The following is a 16,530-nucleotide window of genomic DNA, read 5'->3' on the forward strand; positions in this document are numbered from 1 at the left end:
CTGTGGAGGGGGCACCGCACACGGCTAAGAGAACAGTTGATGTGATTTGGGGTGCCCCCTGCCCCCGTATATAAAGGAGGAGGGGAGGAGGCCACCGGCCCTAGGGGGCGCGCCATGGGGGGGAAACCAACTAGGACTCCTAGTCCAACTCGCCCCCTCCTTATCTTGGAGGTGGAAAGGAGGAAGGAGAGGGAGAGGGGGAAAGGAAAGGGGGGCCGCGCCCCCTTCCCCTTGTCCAATTTGGACAGCCCATAGGGGGGGGGGGGCGCCACCCATTGTGGGCTTCCGTCTCTCTCCCCTATGGCCCATAGTGGCCCAATACTTTCCCCGGGGGGCTCCGGTAACCCCTCGGTACTCCGATAAATATCTGAAACGTCTTGAAACCATTCCAGTGTCCAAATACTATCGTCTAATATATCAATCTTTACCTCTCCACCATTTCGAGACTCCTCGTCATGTCCGTGATCTCATCCGGGACTCTGAACAATCTTCGGTCACCAAAAACACATAACTCATAATACAAATCGTCATCAAACGTTAAGCGTGCGGACCCTACGGGTTCGAGAACTATGTAGGCATGACCGAGACACGTCTCCGGTCAATAACCAACAGCGGAACCTGGATGCTCATATTGGTTCCTACATATTCTACGAAGATCTTTATTGGTCAAACCGCAATGACAACATGCGTTATTCCCTTTGTCATTGGTATGTTACTTGCCTGAGATTCGATCGTCGGTATCCTCATACCTAGTTCAATCTCATTACCGGCAAGTCTCTTTACTCGTTCCGTAATGCATCATCCCTTAACTAACTCATTTGTCACATTGCTTGCAAGGCTTATCATGGCGTGCATTACCGAGAGGGCCCAGAGATACCTCTCTGATACTCGGAGTGAGAAATCCTAATCTCGATTGTCGGCGTTCTGGGAATGGGGGTCCCCAGACTTGCCTGCCTGCGGCCCACAGCGTGGCTAAGCCAGCAGGCCGTACGACCCATCTTCATCAACAAGGCATCCAAGACCCTCGCGAGGGTCCAAGCCTCGTGAGGCGAACGATGCAAGACCTCCTCCGGAGTAGCCTAGCCAGGCAGGCTCACAAGGAGCCGAGATATCAAGGCGGGGCAAAACCTCACCAGGCCCTCGTGACGTGAGCCATGACGAACGACACCAGGCAGGCGCCAGGCGGGCGCCAGCGTGCGCAGCGTCCTTATTTCCTCTTTGGTGCTAAGGAGGCCATCGTAGGCGAAGAGTACCGAGGCATCAGGCAAAGGTTGCTATATTGGTGCAACGAGACCAAGACCAGGAGGACGGCAAGACGGAGGTAATCGTGGAGCCCAAGACGGCGTCACCGCCAGAGCTTTTCGCAGGCGAAGACCGCTTTTGCCAGGATAGCTTGTACTAGCTGTCCCCCTTCAAATTTGCCCGCCGTTGTTGGCTCCCTTCCCGCTCGATATTGGGGAAGAGGACCAGGGCCTCTATAAATAGGTCTAGCCACCACAGTAGGAGGCAACTGATCTTGAACCGATTCAGATCATCCTCAACTGCACAAGCACCAGAACACCTCAACCTCAGGAGGCTGTTCTTCCCTTGTACTGTTCATCATTAGCCCTCGAGGCAATCCACCACCACCACACTGGAGTAGGGTATTACACCACAACGGTGGCCCGAACCAGTATAAATCTCGTGTCTTTCTGTGTTGCGAGTTCGTCGAGTTCGTCCGCGAGATCTTTGCGAGCAAGGGCGTAGATCGGTAGGAGGGAAAGACTTCGCGCGCACCCCAGTGTTCGAACCTTAAGGGTTTGCCGGAACCCCACATCCGACATTTGGCGCGCCAGGTAGGGGTGCGCCGTAGCTTCCCTTCTATCAGTTCGTCGCTCCATCGCTCCGTCGTCTCCATGGCGGATGCTCGCCGTGCTCGAGCTGAGCGTCGGGCTGCCCTCACCGCCCGCGTCGCTCAGACGGCTCCCGTTGGCGGGCCACCCCGTCGTTCTCCATCTCCCGCCGCCAACGCTGCCACCGGCCCGGCGGGGAACGAGCAGCAGGCGTCCTCGCTGCATCCTTCGGTGCGGCAGGACGGCCGCACCGCTACTCCATCACTGACTCCTGCCGGTTCTTCGTCTCACGCGCACCGCGCTCCCATGGAGGCACGGGCCGCGCTCCTCGCGGCGAACGAGCTCCTGCGCTACCGCCCCGTCGACGACCTCTACGAGGAGTGGCTTGACCGCGTCGCCGAGCTCGTCCACGTCGCAGGGGGCTCTCTGGCACCGTCCCACTCTCTGCCTCCTCCTCAACCAGCCGCGGGCGACGGGGCTCATGGCGTGCCTCCACCACCTCAGCCCCAAGACGGCGCCTTGGCACCAAGGCGCACGGCTCCGCGGCGTGATCCGCCGCGCCCGGCGCTCGCGCGCGAAGAGAGAAGCTGCCAAGAAATCCCGCGGCCGTGAGAAGTTGCACCTGCGCTCCCCGCGCCACCTTGTCAAGACCGCGCGCCGCCCGTAGCGGCGCAGCGCGGACCTCATCAACACCAAGCTCCACCTCCGAAGCGGGCCCCGGAAACCACGGCAGGCTGCCGCGCCTTCACCCCCGAGCTGCGTAGCGTCGCCTGGCCAATCAAGTTCAAGCCAGACCCGCCTCCTCGCTACGACGGCACTGCCGACCCTGCGGAGTTCCTGCAGCTCTATGAGCTGAGCATCGAAGCGGCCAACGGCGACGAAAAAGTAATGGCGAACTGGTTTCCCATGGCTCTCAAGGATGGAGCCCGCTCCTGGCTCCTGAACCTGCAGCGCGGCTCGATCTCCTCTTGGGATGAGATGTGCGACCGCTTCGTCGCCAACTTCCAGGGCACTCGCGACCGCTGGCCGGCCGCGGGTGACCTGCGCCGCATCAAGCAAGAACCAGGAGAGACCCTCCAGAAGTACATCCAACGCTTCAACAACACCCGCCTCAAGATCCCCAAGGTCACGGACGAAGCCATCATCTCCGCGTTCTCTGACGGCGTTCGCGACATCAAGATGAAGGAAGAGCTCGCCATCCACGAGGAGCTCTGCACATCTCAGGAGCTGTTCAACCTGGCGACCAAGTGCGCAAGAGCTGAGGAGGGGCGCCTTTCTCTCCTCGAGCTGCCAGCCGCACGAGCGGAGGAGAAGAAGGCCAAGGCCAAGGACGTGAAGCGCAAGGAGGCGGCGGTGCTAGCAGCGGAGCCCGACACCAAGCGGGGCACAGCCCGAGTCATCCAAGAATGGCCGACCATTCTACGCCTTCCACAACCTGAACACCCACAACACCAGCGACTGTCAAGAGCTCAGAGCCATACGGGAAGGATCCTACGGTCGACGCCCCGAGCGCAACGACCGGGGCTACGACCGCGGAGGAGGATGTGGAGGTGGACGCTGGGACGACCGTGGCCCGCGCCAGGAGTGGCGCGACCGGCCTCGTGAGGACCGCCGGCAGGACCAACCTCACAAGGGCGCCTGGAGGGACCCGCCTCGTGAGGATCACCCCCAAGGCAACACCGGTCTTCCCCGCTGCCGCCACCAAGAAGGAACGACGACCACCACCAGGACGAGGGGGCTGGGGGCTTCCAGGAGCCGCGTGCGATCACCTGCATCTTGGGCGGAGCCCAGGCCCCAGCCTCTCAGCGCATCTTCAAACAGTTCGCTCGCGAGGTGAACGCGGTGCTCCCCAAGCTCGAGGCCACGCGCCCGCTCAAGTGGTCCCAACGCGCCATCACTTTCAACTCGGCGGATCAGCTCAAGTGCGCGGCCACAGCTGGCGCCCTTCCTATGCTGTGTTCCCCAGTCATCAGCAATGTGCAGGTCACCAAGACCCTCATCGACGGCGGCGCAGGGCTCAATGTTCTGTCCATCGACACGTTCGACAACCTCCAAGTGCCATATGAGCAGCTCCAACCCACCAAGCCTTTCTCAGGAGTGACCGACGGTTCCACCACACCGATAGGGCAGGTCCGCCTGCCTGTCACCTTCGGGGAGCGCAAGAACTACCGCACCGAGCTCATCGACTTCAACGTCGCGCACATCCGCCTGCCGTACAATGCCATCCTCGGGTATCCAGCCCTGGCCAAGTTCATGGTAGTCACTCATCATGGCTACAACGTTCTCAAGATGCCGGGAAGCGGAGGAATCATCACGGTCCCGTGTGAGGAGAGGGATGCGGTGTGCTCCCTCGAGCGCGCCTTTCAAGCCGTAGCGATCGACGACCCCGACAGCAGAAGTGAAGGCCCTCCGGAGGCCATCCCCAAGAAGAAGCAGCCGCGCCGCGCAGGACCTCAGGAGGATGGCGACGCAGTAGGAGCCTCGTTAGGATCTGCGCCCGTCCCAGGGGCGCCTCCCTCCATCGCATAGGAAAGCGCGCCCGGCGCCCTCCTCAGGCAGGGCTCGGGGGCTCTCTTCTGGAGGGCCTCTGACCTTGCCAACCTCACGAGGGAGGCGCTTGGGCACCACTTGGAAGCGTGCTTCGCGGCACATGTTCCTCAAGAGAGCACAGGGCAAGGAGTGCCCACCACTCAGGAGTTCATCACCAAGACGACTCAGGAACTGCAAGATGCAAGGGCCATGCGCGGTGAAAGCCGCTCACGAGGGGCAGCTCCGCATCCTAGCGAGGATGCTGGGCTGCGTGTCTGCATCAACGTCCCCGGGCTCAACAGGGCCGCATCTCAGGAGCGCTTCTGGCCATCGCGTGTGGGCCGCTGCGAGGGCCCACCACACAGCTACGTTTGCATGCCCTTCAGCTTGCCGAGCGTGGCGTCAGCCTATCAACGCGACTTGCGGCGTGTCCTGGCGGCTCAGGAGGCCAGGTACCACGCTGTCGGAGGAGATGGAGACGGTCTTCAAGGAACCTCCCGAGGCTCAGGGTATCGGTGGCTCATGAGGAGTCATTTCTTCAACGCACGCCTTCAGCTGCACCAACTCTACTTCGTCTACAGAACCAGGTGACACCTTCCAAGCTTGTTAAGCTGGGAGCGCCCCTCGGGCTGCATTATTCACAGGCCACATGGGTCCATCCCTGTGGCATGTATCCCTTTTGCTTATGTCTTTAGCTTACCTTGCTGGGGGCGCCCCTCGGGCTGCATCATCCCCAAGCCGCTCGGGCCGGACCCGGTGTCATGTATCTTCCTGCATTTACCTAAGCTGATCTGCTCTCCATGCTTAACCCGCCAACTGCTACCACCTGCTCGATCATCGCCTTCCCCGGGGCCTCCACACAGACACGGCGCTGGCGCATGGGTCCGTCCCTGTCACGTCGACAAACCTGAGCGGCCGAGCTCTGGCTCGCGGCACGCCCCGCGCACGTCACCTCACCAGGCCCTCAGTGCCTTCATCTCATCCAGAACAACCAGCGGCAGGCTGACAGCTGTAACGGCAAACCGGTGCCTGTTCACAGGGATCCCGTGGGAAGGATAGCAGGCGGCACCGCGGGCCTCCTTTTCCCTCATGCAATTCGCTTGCGCGTTGAAAGGGGGGCTCCTGAGCATCGCGACTCAGGAGCTCTTACTGGCTCTCCAGCCCTCACCCCCTGGCCTTGACCACGGTATCATGACATGGCATACCAGCGGCGGCTGAGCTCGCTCGAGGGCCGGGACCTGAGGACGTAGAGCACTAAGGGGAGCATGAGGGGAGGGGAACTCATATGGGCCGGCCTAGCTATGCCACACAAGTAGGCGCGCAGCCCCAACGCAACGTCAGGAGTCGCCACGAAATCAACAAGATAAGTCCCTCACTCGGATCGGCTAAATGTTTGAGCCTAATGGTCACTCACGCCTTGCCGCAACCCTGTGCGGCCACGTTGACTCCCTTTCTCGCCTTACCATGGCTGCTTGAGCGCTAAGGGGGACCTCCTGAGCATCGCGCCTCAGGGGCTCTTACTGGACCTCGGGCCGCACACCTCCTGGCCTTGACCACGGCACGCGACCTGGCATACCAGCGACGGCTGTAGCCTGCCTGGGGACCGGGACCTGTCAGCGTAGAGCAACAAGCTATCGCGAGGAAAGAAAGGGGGGACCGAGCCTTAACGGGACGTGCGTTCACCAAATTCTCATAACAGGGAAGATAGGCACAAAAGACATTGCAAATCCTTACATGCCCCCACGGGGTGATTCATGGTTCTTCGCAGGAAACAAAAGCTGATACTAAGGGGAATCCTATCTACACCCTTCCGTGGCGGACGCCATCATCAACAGTGGGCCACGGTGGGCCGGCGCCAACCACATCCAGATCAGCGGCGGCGACGGCCGGGCGCCGCAGCTCTGCTCCGAGCACGGCAAGAGCTCAGGGGCACGTAGCTGTCATCGCTCGTCTCCGGAGTCTCGTAAGGCTCAGGAGAGCTGCTGGACTCCCAAGGGCTGCTGCTGCTGGAGTAGCCGCGAGCGGAGCGCGCGTCAGTTTGGCGCTCCTCTCCGGAGCAGCACTCCAGGCAGTGGCCCTCGGCGTTGAAGACCTGGAAGAAGAGCGTGGAAGCGCCGTCGTACTCAAAGTGGACCGTGAGGGCGCCCCTCGCACGGCAGACCCGCGCGATCTCCCCTCAGCCGCGGGTCATGAAGATCTTGCCGATAGGAACCGCTTCGATCTCCGCTCCGGTCGCCAAAGTGCTGAAGTCGGCATGCTGCAACCAGAGCTCGAGAGGCCCCCTCGGCGGCATCACGTCAGAGAAGAACCGCGGGAAGCGGATCCAGGAGCTTGGAGGCATCGGCGCCCACATCACCAACTCGCGCGAGGAATCCGCGGCGTGGATCCCAGGGGCGGCGGCACGCGTCGCCGCAGCACGGCGACTCTGGACATGGCATGGGCGGCACTGCTCGTCGCTTTGACCTCCCGAGCCCTCGGCTCGGGCGTACAAGTGTAGCGGGTACCCCGAAGGAGGCCGCTCGCACCAAGGCCTCGCCACCACCTGCATCACCGCTTCATCACGGCGATGGATCAACCTCTTCTTTGGCGGAAGTGGCCCCGGATCATCACGAGGAGCCTTCCCTTTCTCTTTGGCAGAAAACCTTCTGATAGGCGCCATTGTTGTGAGCAGTGGAGCAAGGAGGAAGAAGCAAGCAAGCGACGAAGAGATGGGCAATGGGGGCTCCGCCCCCTCCCCATTTATAGCAAGAGAAGGCCAACCGGCGTCTCCCACGATCGTAGGTAATGATGGTTTTCCTTGCATGTCGCAGGGGCTTGTCAAGTCGTGCAGTTGTCGAGGCAGCGTGGGGAAGCGAAGACGCCCACGTCCAATCAACCGCCACGCGTCAACCGAGGCCGCAGACTTTTGGGGCCCGCGGTGCTCCGAACTTGACCCTTGGCTTCACCGCGAAGCCAAGCCCGAGCGCACCTTGGGCCCCGGGGCTACTGTCGGCGTTCTGGGAATGGGGGTCCCCAGACTTGCCTGCCTGCGGCCCACAGCGTGGCTAAGCCAGCAGGCCGTACGGCCCATCTTCATCAACAAGGCATCCAAGACCCTCGCGAGGCAGATGACGCAAGACCTCCTCTAGAGTAGCCTAGCCAGGCAGGTTCACGAGGAGCGGAGATATCAAGGCGGGGCAAAACCTCACGAGGCCCTCGTGACGTGAGCCATGACGAATGACACCACGCGGGCGCCAGGCAGGCGCCAGCGCGCAGCGTCCTTATTTCCTCTTTGGTCCTAAGGAGGCCAGCGCAGGCGAAGAGTACCGAGGCATCAGGCAAAGGTTGCTATATTGGTGCAACGAGACCAAGACCAGGAGGACGGCAAGACGGAGGTCATCGTGGAGACCAAGACGGCGTCACCGCCAGAGCTTTTCGCAGGTGAAGACTGCTTTTGTCAGGATAGCTTGTACTAGCTGACCCCCTTCAAATTTGCCCGCCAAAACGGTGGCCCGAACCAGTATAAATCTCGTGTCTTTCTGTGTTGCGAGTTCATCGAGTTTGTCTGCGAGATCTTTGCGAGCAAGGGCGTAGATCGGCAGGAGGGAAAGACTTCGCGCGCACCCTAGTGTTCGAACCTTAAGGGTTTGCTGGAACCCCACATCCGACATCGATCTATGCCAACCCAACAAACACCTTCGGAGAAACCTGTAGAGCATCTTTATAATCACGCAGTTACGTTGTAACATTTGATAGCACACAAGGTATTCCTCCGGTATCCGGGAATTGCATAATCTCATAGTCAAAGGAATATGTATAAGTCATGAAGAAAGCAATAGCAATAAAACTTAACGATCATTATGCTAAGATAACGACGGGTCTTGTCCATCACATCATTCTCCTAATGATGTGATCCCATTCATCAAATGACAACACAGGTCGATGGTTAGGAAACTTAACCATCTTTGATTAACGAGATAGTCTAGTAGAGGCTTACTAGGGACACGGTGTTTGGTCTATGTATCCACACATGTATCAAGTTTCCAGTTAATACAATTCTAGCATGAATAATAAACATTTATCATGATGTAAGGAAATATAAAATAACAACTTTATTATTTCCTCTAGGGCATATTTCCTTCACACATGTGTGGTGGGAGCAACACATGCCCTATAACACACACATTGTGCCACGTCACCCCATGCATGCATGCGAGAATCTTTTTGGATTTCCAGTTTTTAAAATGTTTTATCTCTTAAATAAAAGATTCGATTGAAGATCCGTTTTCACCATTAAATTCATCGTGACGAGATCTTCGAAAGTAGATCTCATATCAATATGTTTCGTCGACTCTTTTTGGGGGTTAAAAGTTGCCATATCTATTGCACATGAATTGTCATGACGTTTACACTGAAGTTGCCATGATATGTTTCAGCTATTTTTTCTTCAACCGTTTAAAGTAAATTTTGACATATTATAAAATGAGGAATTAAGAAACTAGACTTGCCATGAACCATAAACTTAAATTGCTAGGGTGAATTACATAAATTTGTCATGATACATGCACTTAAATTTGCCATGGTTCATAAAAAGAAATTTCCATGGTCAAAGTATTGGAATTGCCATGGTCAAAATACTAAAATTGACATGATCTGTAAACTAAAATTGCCATGATCTATAAACTAAATTTGCCATGATGGATTACTAAAAATTGCCATGATCCATGCATTAAGTTTGCCGTGGTTAATTACTAAAAATTGCCATGGTCAATTAATAAAAATTGCCGTAAAAAGTAGTTGAAAATACAACGGTAGCTTTAAATCTAGAAAAAATAGATAAAACATATCATGGCAACTTTACTGTAAACACTATGGCAACTACAGTGTAAACATCATGGCAACTTAGGCCAATTTTTTTTCGTCAAAACATATCAACATGGGATCTAGTTTTGAAGATCTCGTCGAGACGGATTTAATGGTGAAAACGGATTTTTAATTAGGAGATAAAACATGTCTAAGCCAAAAACCAAAAAGATTCCCGCTGATGTCATCTGTTTTGACATGGCAAAATGGATGGTAATGAAGGCGTTTGGGCCATGTTGCTTCGTGCCACACCTGTGGGCGTTATCATTTAAAAAAATCATCAATTATCTTAAAAAGTTTACGAGTTTGAAGAAGTTCAAACAGAGGAAAAGAAAAATAAAAAACCCTAGACACCGCTTCTAGAAGTTTCCAAAAACCAGTTGGAAGCTTCATAAAATTGGTTGGGCCGTTCTTGAAAAAAATGGAACAACGTCACACTAGATCGTTCGCTTAGTGGTGGTTTCCTTGACTAGGGGTACTCACCACATCGTCTCCCGGTGAGGAGAACCGGGCCGAGGACCCCCATGATGATTTATTAGTGGGCCACGTTCATCAAAGCCCACAACGCCAAGATGGGATGTTTCGAAACACTTAGGCACATACCCTAAAACTTAGAGGTCCTCTACCCGACGATTACCATAAATGTAACTGGCCTATATGTAAACCCTAGACACCGCTGGTATTTATATAAGCCGAGGGTTAGAGCTCATAGACGACACGCAATGATCTCACAGTACATCAGCATGTAATCTGTACTCCCTTAAATCAATACAATCAAAGCAGGAGCTAGGGTGTTATCTCTTCGAGAGAGACCGAACCTAGGTAAAACTTCCGTGTCTCTGTTACCATCACACCAAGGCTACCAGTTCAGGACCCCCTAGCCGAGATCTATTGGATTTGACTCCATCATTAGTGGCTCATACAGTCCCCTCTGAGTAGTTGCAGCGGTCTGATGGCGGTCGTGACCGACGATCGGAGTAGCACTGGCATGACCTCAGCGCCGGAACAACCTCTCTCCAACTCGACCAACCAGCTAGGCTGGATCGAGATTCCTGTTGGGAATCGTTGCATGGAAAACAAAAATTCTACGCACACGCAATGATCTATCCATGGAGATGCATAGCAATGAGGGGGAGAGTGTGTCTACGTACCCTCGTAGACCGTAAGCGGAAGCGTTTCTCAACGTGGTTGGTGTAGTCGAACTTCTTCGCGCTTCAACCGATCAAGTAGCGAACGCACGACACCTCCGCGTTCTGCACATGTTCAGCTCGGTGACGTCCCTCGCCTTCTTGATCCAGCAAGAGGTCGAGTTAGTAGATGAGAGTTCCGTCAGCACGACGACATGGTGACGGTGATGGTGAAGTGATCTTCGCAGGGCTTCGCCTAAGCACTACGAAAATATTACCGGGGGTGTAAACGGTGGACGGGGGGGGGGGGGGGGGGGTTGCCGCACACGGCTAGGCAATTGTGTGTTGTGTGCTAGGGCGCCCCCCACATATATATAGGTGGGAGGGAGGGAGGAGCAGCCATAGGAGAGTCCCTCCCAAGCCGCGCGCCCCCTGCCATATATAACCGAGGGGGTGTTGGGGAACGTAGCAATAATTCAAAATTTTCCTACGTGTCACCAATATCAATCTAGGAGATGCTAGCAACGAGAGAGAGGGAGTGCATCTTCATACCCTTGAAGATCGCTAAGTGGAAGCATTACAAGAACGCGGTTGATGGAGTCGTACTCGCGGCGATTCAAATCGCGGAAGATCCGATCTAGCGCCGAACGGACGGCGCCTCCGCGTTCAACACACGTACAGCCCGGGGACGTCTCCTCCTTCTTGATCCAGCAAGGGGAGAGGAGAAGTTGAGGGAGAACTCCAGCAGCACGACGGCGTGGTGGCAATGGAGCTCGTGGTTCTCCGGCAGAGCTTCGCTAAGCACTACGGAGGAGGAGGTGTATGAGGAGAGAGGGCTGCGCCAGGCCAGGGGTGCGGCTGCCCTCCCACCCCTCCACTATATATAGGGGCAAGGGAGAGGGGCCCCGGCCCCTTAGATCCCATCTGGTGGGAGGGGCGGCGGCCAGGGAGGGTGGCTTGCCCCCCAAGTCAAGGGGGGCGCCCCCTCCAGGGTTTCCCCCAACCCTAGGCGCATGGGCCCTAGGGGGAGGTTGGTGCCCAGCCCACTTAGGGGCTGGTTCCCTTCCACCTACATCCCATAAGGCCCTCCGGGGCAGGTGGACCCTCCCGGTGGACCCCCGGAACCCCTTCGGTGGCCCCGGTACAATACCGGCATAACCCCGAATACTTCTGGTGACCGTATGATGACTTCCCATATATAAATCTTTACCTCCGGACCATTCCGGAACTCCTCGTGATGTTCGGGATCTCATCCGGGACTCCGAACAACCTTCGGTAACCACATACTATTTCCCATAACAACTCTAGCGTCACCGAACCTTAAGTGTGTAGACCCTACGGGTTCGGGAACCATGCAGACATGACCGAGACACCTCTTCGGCCAATAACCAATAGCGGGATCTGGATACCCATATTGGCTCCCACATGTTCCACGATGATCTCATCGGATGAACCACGATGTCGGGGATTCAATCAATCCCGTATACAATTCCCTTTGTCAATCGGTATGTTACTTGCCCGAGATTCGATCGTCGGTATCCCAATACCTCATTCAATCTCGTTACCAGCAAGTCACTTTACTCGTTCCGTAATGTATGATCCCGTGACTAACTACTTAGTCACATTGAGCTCATTATGATGATGCATTACCGAGTGGGCCCAGAGATACCTCTCCGTCATACGGAGTGACAAATCCCAATCTCGATTCGTGCCAACCCAACAGACACTTTCGGAGATACCTGTAATGTACCTTTATAGCCACCCAGTTACGTTGTGACGTTTGGTACACCCAAAGCATTCCTACGGTATCCGGGAGTTGCACAATCTCATTGTCTAAGGAAATGATACTTGACATTAGAAAAGCTCTTAGCAAACGAACTACACGATCTTGTGCTATGCTTAGGATTGGGTCTTGTCCATCACATCATTCTCCTAATGATGTGATCCCGTTATCAATGACATCCAATGTCCATGGTCAGGAAACCATAACCATCTATTGATCAACGAGCTAGTCAACTAGAGGCTTACTAGGGACATGTTGTGGTCTATGTATTCACACATGTATTACGGTTTCCAGTTAATACAATTATAGCATGAACAATAGACAATTATCATGAACAAGGAAATACAATAATAACCATTTTATTATTGCCTCTAGGGCATATTTCCAACAGTCTCCCACTTTCACTAGAGTCAATAATCTAATTCACATCACCATGTGATTAACACTCAAAGTTCACATCGCCATGTGACTAACACCCAAGAGTTTACTAGAGTCAATAATCTATTTCACATCACCATTTGATTAACACTCCATGAGTTCTAGGGTTTGATCATGTTATGCTTACGAGAGAGGTTTTAGTCAACGGGTCTGCAACATTCAGATCCGTGTGTGCTTTACAAATCTCTATGTCATCTTGTAGATGCAGCTACCACGTGCTACTTGGAGCTATTCCAAATAACTGCTCTACTATACGAATCCGGTTTACTACTCAGAGTCATCTGGATTAGTGTCAAAGTTTGCATCGACGTAACCCTTACGACGAACTCTTTTACCACCTCCATAATCGAGAAAATTCCCTAGTCCACTAGTTACTAAGGATAAGTTCGACCGCTGTCATGTGATCCATTCCTGGATCACTATTGTACCCCTTGACTAACTCATGGCAAGGCACACTTCAGGTGCGGTACACAGCATAGCATACTGTAGAGCCTACGTCTAAAGCATAGGGGACGACCTTCGTCCTTTCTCTCTCTTCTGCCGTGGTCAGGTCTTGAGTCTTACTCAATACTCACACCTTGTAACACAGCCAAGAACTCCTTCTTTGCTGATCTATTTTGAACTCCTTCAAAATCTTGTCACGGTATGTGTTCATTTGAAAGTACTATTAAGCGTTTTTGATCTATCCTTATAGATCTTGATGCTCAATGTTCAAGTAGCTTAATCCAGGTTTTCCATTGAAAAACACTTTTCAAATAACCCTGTATGCTTTCCAGAAATTCTACATCATTTCTGATCAACAATATGTTAACAACATATACTCATCAAAAATTCTATAGTGCTCCCACTCACTTCTTTGGAAATACAAGTTTCTCATAAACTTTGTAAAAACCCAAAATCTTTGATCATCTCATCAAAGCGTACATTCCAACTCCGAGATGCTTACTCCAATCCTTAGAAGGATTGCTGGAGCTTTGCATACTTGTTAGCATCTTTTAGGATTGACAAAACCTTCTGGTTGTATCACATACAACCTTTCCTCAAGAAAATCGTCGAGGAAACAATGTTTTGACATCCTATCTACAAGATTTCATAAATAATGCAGTAACTGCTAATATAATTCCAACAGACTCTTAGCATCGCTACGAGTGAGAAAGTCTCATCGCAGTCAACTCCTTGAACTTGCCGGAAAACATCTTAACGACAAGTCGAGCTTTCTTAATGGTGACACTTACCATCATTGTCTGTCTTCCTTTTAAAATCCATCTGCACCCAACAGCCTTACAACCATCAAGTAGTTCTTCCAAAGTCTATACTTTGTTTTTATACATGGATCCTTTCTCGGATTTTATGGCCTCGAGCCATTCGTCGGAACCTGGGCCCACCATCGCTTCTCCATAGCTCGTAGGTTCATTGTTGTCTAGCAACATGACTTCTAAGACAGGATTACGTACCACTCTGAAGTAGTACGCATCCTTGTCGTCCTACGAGGTTTGGTAGTGACTTGATCCGAAGTTTCATGATCACTATCATAAGCTTCCACTTCAATTGGTGTAGGTGCCACAGGAACAACTTCTTGTGCCCTGCTACACACTAGTTGAAGTGACGGTTCAATAACCTCATCAAGTCTCCACCATCCTCCCACTCAATTCTTTCGAGAGAAACTTTTCCTCGAGAAAGGACCTGTTTCTAGAAACAATCACCTTGCTTCCGGATCTAAAATAGGAGGTATACCCAACTGTTTTGGGTATTCTATGAAGATGCATTTATCCGCTTTGGGTTCGAGCTTATCAGCTTGAAACTTTTTCACATAAGCGTCGTAGCCCCAAATTTTTAAGAAACGACAGCTTGGGTTTCTCTAAACCATAGTTCATACAGTGTCGTCTCAATGGAATTGCGTGGTGCCCTATTTAAAGTGAATGCGGTTGTCTCTAATGCCTAACCCATAAACGATAGTGGTAATTCGAGAAGAGACATCATGGTATGCACCATATCCAATAGGGTGCAGTTATGATGTTCGGACACACCATCACACTATGGTGTTCCAGGCGGTATTAATTGTGAAACAATTTCCACAATGTCTTAATTGTGTGCCAAACTCGTAACTCAGATATCTCTATGATCATATCATAGACATTTTATCCTCTTGTCACGACGATCTTCAACTTCACTCTGAAATTACTTGAACCTTTCAATAATTCAGACTTGTGTTTCATCAAGTAAATATTCTCAGCATCTACTCAAATCATCTGTGAAGTAAGAACATAACGATATCCACTGCGTGCCTCAGCACTCATTGGACTGCACACATCAAATGTATTACTTCCAACAAGTTGCTCTCTTGTTCCATCTCACTGAAAACGAGGCCTTCCAGTCATCTTGCCCATGTGGTATGATTTGCATGTCTCAAGTGATTCAAAATCAAGTGAATCCAAACGATCCATCTATATGGAGTTTCTTCATGCGTATAAACCAATAGACATGGTTCGCATGTCTCAAACTTTTCAAAAACGAGTGAGTCCAAATATCCATCACCATGGAGCTTCTTCATGCGTTTTATACCAATATGACTCAAGTGGCAGTGCCACAAGTATGTGGTACTATCTTATATCTTTTGGCATGAACATGTGTATCACTACGATCGAGATTCAACAAACCATTCATTTTAAGTGCAAGACCATTGAAGGTATTATTCAAATAGACAGAGTAACCATTATTCTCTTTAAATGAATAACCGTATTGCAATAAACATAATCCAATCATGTCTATGCTCAACGCAAACACCAAATAACAATTATTTAGGTTTAACACCAATCTCGATGGTAGAGGGAGCATGCGATGCTTGATCACATCAACCTTGGAAACACTTCCAACACATATTGTCATCTCACCTTTAGCTAGTCTCTGTTTATTCCGTAGCCTTTTATTTCGAGTTACCAACACTTAGCAACCGAACCGGTATCTAATACCCTGGTGCTACTAGGAGTACTAGTAAAGTACACATTAATATAATGTATATCCAATATACTTCTGTCGACCTTGCCTACCTTCTCATCTACCAAGTATCTAGGGTAGTTCTGCTTCAGTGACCGTTCCCCTCATTACAGAAGCATTTAGTCTCGGGTTTGGGTTCAACCTTGGGTTTCTTCACTAGAGCAGCAACTGATTTGCCGTTTCATGAAGTATCCCTTCTTTCCCTTGCCCTTCTTGAAACTAGTGGTTTTACTAACCATCAACAATTGATGCTCCTACTTGATTTCTACTTTCGTGGTGTCAAACATCGCGAATAGCTCAAGGATCATCATATCTATCCAGGATTTGTTATAGTTCATCACGAAGCTCTAGTAGCTTGGTGGCAGTGACTTTGGAGAACCATCACTATCTCATCTGGAAGATTAACTCCCACTCGATTCAAGCGATTGTAGTACTCAGACAATCTGAGCACATGCTCAACGATTGAGCTTTTCTCCCTTAGTTTGCAGGCTTAAGAAACTTGTCAGAGGTCTCATACCTCTTGATGTGGGCACGTGCCTAAAATCCCAATTTCAGCTCTTGGAACATCTCATATGTTCTGCGACATTTCAAAATGTCTTCGGTGCCCCAATTCTAAACCGTTCAACATTACGCACTGAACTATCACGTAGTCATCAAAACGTGTATGTTAGATGTTCGCAACATCCACAAACGACGCTCGAGGTTCAGCACACCGAGCGGTGCATTAAGGACATAAGCCTTCTGTGCAGCAATGAGGACAATCCTCAGTTTATGGACCCAGTCCGCATAATTGCTACTATCAAATTTCAACTAAATTTTCTCTAGGAACATATCTTAAATAGTAGAACTAAAGCATAAGCTACGACATAATTTGCAAAGACCTTTTGACTATGTTCATGATAATCAAGTTCATCTAATTATTTAATGAACTCCCACTCAGATAGACATCCCTTTAGTCATCTAAGTGATACATGATCCGAGTCAA

Source organism: Triticum aestivum, chromosome 3D, assembly GCF_018294505.1.
Source record: "Triticum aestivum cultivar Chinese Spring chromosome 3D, IWGSC CS RefSeq v2.1, whole genome shotgun sequence".
Taxonomy (NCBI): domain Eukaryota; kingdom Viridiplantae; phylum Streptophyta; class Magnoliopsida; order Poales; family Poaceae; genus Triticum; species Triticum aestivum.